The sequence below is a fragment of the Corylus avellana genome, chromosome ca10, assembly GCF_901000735.1.
Source record: "Corylus avellana chromosome ca10, CavTom2PMs-1.0".
NCBI classification, from domain to species: domain Eukaryota; kingdom Viridiplantae; phylum Streptophyta; class Magnoliopsida; order Fagales; family Betulaceae; genus Corylus; species Corylus avellana.
The window spans coordinates 19076847-19084897 of NC_081550.1; positions in this window are offsets into that span (position 1 = coordinate 19076847).

The window sequence follows — 8051 nt, forward strand, 5'->3', positions numbered from 1 at the left end:
AGAGAGGAAAAAAAGAGAGATAGAGAGAGAGGAAAAATATGAACTGTTCAATTTTTAAAATAATGAGTTAAAAAATCGGTTTCCTCTTTAAAAAAATTGGTCTTTCAATCAAGATTTAATGTAATCAAATAAATCATCTATCTTATTTCAATACAAATAATATTTCTTCATTAAGACAATTAAATATATTAGAAATAAAATTCCTACATTTTAATTGTCTCACAATATTGATATATAAAGAGAGAGAGAATTTCGGAACCTTTTGTTTTCTTCATTAAAATAATTAAATGCATTACAAATAAAACTCCTGGGTTTTAAGTGCCCAAAACTTGTTCATTCTTTAAAACGCCACGTGTTGCAATTGCAGGCATTCTCTAAAACATGGGTTCACGACACGTGTGATAATGCTAAGCACTCCCTACGTTAAAACTCAATTTTTATATATATTTGAATAAAAATAATATATAAATTTGAAAAAAATATAAGGGACACAAATGAAAACAAAAAGTAAGAGAAGATAAAAAGAAAAATAGAGAGAGAAAGAGAAAATTTGAGAACTTTTTGTTTTCTTCATTAAGACAATTAAATATATTACAAATAAAGAGAGAGAGAGAATTTCGGAACCTTTTGTTTTCTTCATTAAAATAATTAAATGCATTACGAATAAAACCTCTTGGTTTTAAATGCCCAAAACTTGTTCATTCTTTATAACGCCACGTGTCGCAATTATATGCACTCTCTAAAACATAGGTTCAGGACACGTGTCGTAATTCTAAGCACTCTCTACGTCAAAACTCGGCTTTTATATATATATATATGATTATCGTTACATATTCACGTAATAGGGGAGAGTTTTGTTTCGCAAAATTATTGGCCTTTTTTTTTTTTTTTGATCGAATTTGTCTTTTAGCAAGCTTTGGAAAGGACATTATCAATTTTTTAGTAGTTTATGAGGGATATTGTCATTAATTAAAGTTGGAACGACATTATCAATTTGGTGGTGGTTTTGGAGGGTTTCATGGACTTTTCCCTTTTTTTTTTTTTTTCTTTTTTTAAATTTTATTTGTTTTCTCCTTGGCATCTTCGCCTGTGGCTGCTATTTGTCAAATCATTCAATATCTTCTTGGTTCTCTAACAGTACATATATAGATTATTCTTTCAATTCCTACTGGATCTCCTAAGCTTATTGGCTATAGTGATTGGTTCATATATCATGTAAGATAAGATATCATGGAAGTGCAAGAAATAGGAATAAGTTTCTAAATTTTTCACTGAAACTGAACAATATCATATTAATGTAACAGCCCAGAAAGTTATTCGTCCTACATTAAGAAGATAAATTGCTTACATGGGGTGGCTGGTGGATTATAAAGAGATTAATCATAGGTGTTAAGTTATACAATGATTCATTATTAGATAAAACTGAGCTTTACAAATAATTTTAAAGAACTCCAATTATAACTTAACTAATATTTTTAGAGTGATCAATAGTTTTTTTTTTTTTTTTTTTTTTTTTTTGTTTTGAAATCAAATCAAAAATATTATTGATCAACTAGAAACTTGCATAGCAAGTACACGTGGAACAATACAATCAGGAAAATCCATAGTCCAAAGATAATCTGAGGATAACGTTAAAGCATATTTGGCAAGAGAATGAGCCTCCACATTAGCTTGTCGATGAACATGCGTCATTTTCCATTCCAACATAGAATCCAGCTGCTGCTTGGCGTCATGCACCACGACACCATAGCTGCCTCTCCAGGGTGTATCTCTGTGAAAAGCCTGAATTACTCCAAGTGCATCGCCTTCTAAATGGACTCTCCTCCAGCCCATTTTCCGACAAAGCTCTACTGCCGCCGGATCCTGGAGGAATGGTTTAGTATCGCAGTAACTAGCAAGCACTTGCCCCCCATGATCTCTACCAATAATCCCAATGCCCATCTTTTTAGTTTGGAAATCCAACGCTGCATCCCAATTGACTTTTATAAAACCTGCCAAAGGCTTTTCCCATTGTTGCACGACCCTCCCTGGCCCAAGCACGCCACTGGCCGGCCTCGTCCGAATTCGTTCAAAATCAGCAAGTTGGGAAAGGGCCCGTTTGATCACCACCCCAGGGGAAACCATTTCCTCGCCGTGAAGGACTGCGTTGTGGCGAAGCCAGATTTGCCTGGCTACCGCTGCAAAAATGCTTAGTTCAGCCTCCGTCAAGCGCAACTTGAGCCTACTGAATATGGTAAGAAAATCCCCATCATCACAGACACACTTTTGTAGCTTTTTCGAGCACTCAAGCCACACATCCTGTGATGCTGGGCAATTCCAGAGGGCATGACCCGTTGATTCAACCTCCCGCTCGCAGATTGGACACATCGCTTCCTGGGTTATATGTCTGAGGAACAGGTTCCCCTTTGTTGGAAGGATATGGTGACAGGCCTTCCATAAGAACATCTGCACTATCCTTGGGACCTGTAGGTTCCAGACCGTCCTCCAAATCGCTGCTGATTGCTCACTATGGGAGCATGATCCCTGCTCCCGTTCCTTTAGTATCCTTGCCAAATGGTAAGCACTTCTCACCGTAAAATTTCCAGTCTTGGTGCAAGCCCATTCCAATTTGTCTTCCACTCGAGTAGGACACACCACCATATTGCAGATGGTTTCGGCTTCCTCTGGTAAGAAAATCTCGCGGATCAGCCTCACATTCCACCAACGAGAATCAGCATCAATCAGGGAGCTCACTGTGGCATCACGAGGTAAAATACTATTCGGGGATTGCACAGAATACGTTGATGGGATCGGGAGCAAGCGGTCACCCCAAATCTTGATGGTATTGCCATCCCCCACTCGCCAGATCAGTCCCGATTCCAGCAGACTCTTCGAGTTCCATAGGCTCCTCCATGCATACGACGGGTTTTTGCCCATTTCAGACTGTAGGAACGTCCCATGAGGGTAGTATTTTGCCTTCATGATTTGAGCTACTAAAGACTCCGGCTGTTGAACCAGGCGCCACCCTTGCTTGGCCAATAACGCCTTGTTAAAACAACCAATGTCTCTAAACCCCAGACCACCTCTGTCTTTATTCAACCCCATTCTATCCCAACTCAGCCATGGAACCCGGTTAAGGTTTTCTTTATGACCCCACCAAAACCTCATCATTATGGAGTTAAGCTTTCTGCAAAGCGCTTTTGGAAGGAGGAACACACTCATAGTGTATGTCGGTATCGCTTGAACCACGGCTTTAAGAAGCACTTCTTTCCCCGCAAGGGATAAAAACTTTTCTTTCCACCCGTTCAACCGCTCCCAAACCTTCCCTTGTAATTTATTAAAAGACCTCACTCTGGATCGACCTACTAATGCTGGTAGACCAAGATAAGTTTCATAACTCGGTGTTGCTTCCATACCAGCTGCAGTGGTTATACATTCCCGCATACTCGCAGGTGTATTTTTGCTGAAAAACAAAGATGTCTTCTCCCTGTTAAGCCTTTGCCCAGAGGCTTTCTCATAAGCACCTAAAATTTCTTGCATTGTATTCCACTCCGCCATGTTAGCCTTGCAGAAAAGCAAGCTATCATCGGCGAAAAATAAATGACTAAGGTGCACGCCAACTCTTGTAATGGGCATTCCAGATATGGACTTACTTATCTCCGCTCTTCGTAGCATATGACTTAATCCTTCCGCACATAAGATAAATAAATAGGGAGATAGAGGGTCACCTTGCCGCAAACCCCTAGAAGGGAATATTTTACCATAAGGTTGCCCGTTTACTAATATAGAGAACGACACCGTCCGAACACAGGTCATAACCATCTGAATCCATCTTGGGGCAAAACCCAATTTCTTCATAATTTGCTCCAGAAACTCCCACTCCACCCGATCATACGCTTTACTCATGTCCAGTTTGAGCGCCATATACCCTTCTTTTCCTTTCTTCCTTCCGTTCATTGTATGCAGCGCTTCGAAAGCTACCAAGACGTTATCAGAGATAAGTCGTCCTGGCACAAAAGCACTCTGAGAAGGAGATATTATAGCTGGCAAAATCTGTTTCAACCTATTTGCAAAAACTTTAGCAATTAGCTTATAAAAGACATTACAAAGACTAATTGGGCGGAAATCGGAAACACTTCCAGGTTTCTTTTTTTTTGGGATAAGTGCTATATATGTGTGATTAATATGAGGATCAAACATACCATTGTTGAGGAAATTTAAAATATCGCGACAAACCTCATCACCCACTACGGCCCATGAGTGCTGGAAAAAACATGCCGCAAAACCATCCGGTCCAGGTGATTTAAGAGGGCCCATTTGGTTCAGTGCCATCTCCACCTCCACCTTCGTAAATTCAGCAAGCAGCCTTTGGTTCATTTCAGCCTGGACCCGAACATCCAGATCCACCAAGCATGTTTCAACGTCCTCTGTTCCACCCGAGGCATACAATTTGTCAAAATAATGCACAAAAGCCTGCTGGATCCCTTGCTCATCTCGCCATTCCTGCCCATCCTCGCCTTTGATTTCCCTTATTCTATTATTTCTCCTCCTCTGGGTTGCCCAAGCATGGAAATAAGGGGTATTACGTTCCCCTTTTGAAACCCAATCTTGTTTGGCTCGTTGCTTCCAAAAAAGCTCCTCCTGATTCAGGAGACATTCAATCTCCTTTTGCAAAACTTTAATGGCCGCCTGATTATGAGGTCCCTCATGGAGTTGCATATTGGCAAGGTGGGCCGTTTTGTTGCGCAGCAAATGCTCTGTTTTCCGGAATTTTCTTTTGTTCCAGTTGGCCAACCAGCTGCTACACTTCTGCAATTTTTCCGCAACCCTCACCACCCTACTTCCATCTGCGCCCTCCTCTTGCCAAGCCTCTTGAAGAACTTGCGGATATTCCTCATCTTCTAGCCACTTGGCCTCAAACTTGAAGTCAGGTCTTGTCATTCTCCTTCTTTCATTTAGTCTCCTAAAAGACACCATAACTGGTGCATGGTCAGAAGACCTTGCCGCCAATATGTTCACCTCCACCTCCTGGAAGACCGCACACCATTCCGTGTTTGCCAGAGCCCGATCTAATCTTTCTTTCGTGAATTCCCCATCATCTCTGCCATTTGACCAAGTGAATTTTGGGCCAGAAAAGCCAAGGTCACATAGTTGGCATTCTTCAAGGGTCTCCCGAAATCTTGCCATCTGGGCCTCGCTTCTCCCTGCTTTACCCCATTTTTCAGAGAGATTCACAATCTCATTATAATCACCCACCGAAAGCCAAGGAGCAGGGGCACATGAATGCAGGTATCGCAGTATACTCCATCCTTCCTCTCGTTTTGCTGTCACCGGATGCCCATACATACCCGTGAATTTCCATTCAAAATCATCAAAATGTGAGTTAACCGTGGCACTTATATGGCGTCTTGAGAAGTTTTGTATGGACAGCATGGTTTCCTCATGCCAGAACAGTGCAAGTCCCCCACTCCTTCCAACTGAATCAACCGCAAATAAATTTAAAAATCCAAGCCGAACACGAATCCATTCCAACTCAGGTTGGGACCGTTTTGTTTCCATAAGAAACAAAAGGTCGGGTTTCTTTTCCTTTGTTAACAAACAAAGGTCTCGAACTGCCCGGGGGTTCCCAAGCCCCCGGCAATTCCAGCTTATAATAATCATGGCGTTTGGCGGGGCTGTTCAACAGCCTCCGCCAATCCCATGGACGTTGGGCCATGCTCCCTTGTATTTTCCTCCTCCCGTCTCAACTCAACACCTTGGTTATGATCCGCCTGATACATCCCTAATGTCGGGCTCGAGCTGTTTCGTGCCTTCCTCTTCCAAAAACGTGCACTACCTCCAGGGGAAGTATCACCTTCTAACGCCATAGCAGTAATTCCTTCACGCTTTCTCTTTGGGCCATAGTTGTTCCTGTCAGAGAGCAACCCAGCTTCAAAACAGGACGGTTGTGTTTGGCCCATATGACTTGGTCCTCCAGCGTGGCTTTTTGATGGGCCCTGGCCTACTTGGACTTTCCGTCTTGTCTCTCTTGAGCCCCCTTGTGCTCCAACCATCTGATTAACCCCCCCCCCCCCGAATCTTTCCCTTTCAGAGCGCCATAACTAGTTTCCCCCTAAAATTTCGCAATTTGAGACGTCCTTGTAGGGATTTCATTCCCTCTAGCCTTCCGCTCCTCATTACACCCCTTCTTAGCTCGCATATTTAGTTTCCCTTCAAAACCATTCTTTTTTGGTACATTGGGGACCGTTTCGGTATCATCTTTATGACTTTCCATATGTGGAGAGCTTACACTCCTAGGGTTTCCGGAGAATCCGCTACTTGCCATGGAGGTTTCCCGGTTCTGAGAGTTGCTTGTATCAGCTTTTTCCGGCGACAGTCCACCCTCCATCTCCACCCCCCAGCCCTCTCCAACCCCTCCTACAGTTCCTCCTCCGATTTTCTTTCGTGATTCATCCGCCCGCAACCAAACTCCCCATGGTTTCTCCCCCTCCGCCATGTTATTTCTCCTCGAAGTATTTACTGGACAACCCTTCGGACCATGCAATATTCTCCCACAGTGGAAACAAAAAAGTGGGAGTTTTTCATATTGGAATTCCACCCAATACGATTTCCCCCCGTACATCAGGTTCCTTCCCCTCTCCAATGGCCGAGTAAGGTCCAGTGTTACATGGATTCGTAGACTGCGACCCCAACCTGCACCTTCGTTTGCCACATCCACCTCTTCTAGCTGCCCCAGGGATTCGCCTATTTTTGTTCCCACTGCCTTCGACATACACAGAAGAGGCATTTCGTGAATCTGTATCCAGCATGGTGAGTGCGTGAACTCCATCTTTGACGGAGGGACAATCCCATCAAATTCTTTCAAGACCAAAATTTGTCTTTCAAAAGACCATGGGCGGTTTGCCATTACCCTGTCTTTTACATCCCCATCCGAGAATTCAAAAATCCAGAGATTGTCCTGGATTTCCTTGAATTCTACATATCCTTCAGCCCTCCAGATCCTAGACAGGATTGACTTGAAAGCCTCCTTGTTCACTTTCTTTTCAGCCCACAGTCTTCCCACCAAACAATTTGCCCCTATTGCACGTGTTTCCTCCACATCCTCCTCCGTGATGGAGATTCCCAACTGCTCTCCTGCAGTCAACGAACATCCATCCCATCGCTTATCACCTCTTCTTGCCATCTGTTTTGACCTCCACGTCCGATTTCCGGCTGGAGAAGATCCCTCACCACGCTTGTCCCGTTTAGGCTTTCAAAAAACCCTAGCAGAGCCCGCGAGAGGACTGTGATCAATAGTTAGTTAATATATATTTGAAATGCGTTTTCTCTAAGTCATTATAAATGAAGTAATCATAGCACTAATATTGCTCAGATTTCTATTTGTGACCACCTTGAGAAAGCGATATCAAGAACCAGTTATGCTGTTTTTCTAAATATTGATATTTAATATTCTTTCCATGTTTTTTTCTGAATAATCCTAACTCGACAATGTTGACCCATGATTGAGACCCAAATTAATAACTATAATTTTCTTCCATTTAAAAAGAAGAGGTCTTACAAAGTGGGCATATAGAATTTCCAACACTCTTTTCTTGTCTTTTTTGACCTACATATTTATTGCAATAAGGTGAAGATGAGAGGACTAAAAGAATTTTATTGCAGTAACTCATTTAAATTACCCTTACGTAGGGCTGCAACCCCTATTTTGGTGTACAACGATGAAAATATAAAAAGAGAGATTAATTTTTCCTTCAATTTCAAGACCCAGCTGATATTTATATCCTAATTTTCTATCAAATTTTGGAATTTTTGCAAGCTACATTATGGCAGCTTGTTTATTTTATGAGTAATGTTAACAAATCAAAAATTAATTAAAATAGTCACATCAACATTATAGAATTAAAATGTACTATTTAGCCGAGAATTACTTCTTTTCTTTTATTCAATTTTTTTCTTTTACAATGAATTCTTTTCTTTTATCCACACGTACCATGCCAGACCCCTTGACAAGTGATGTTAACGTCTTTGACATTTTGGGAGTAATTATATGAAGCAAAGACTTTATTCAAGGT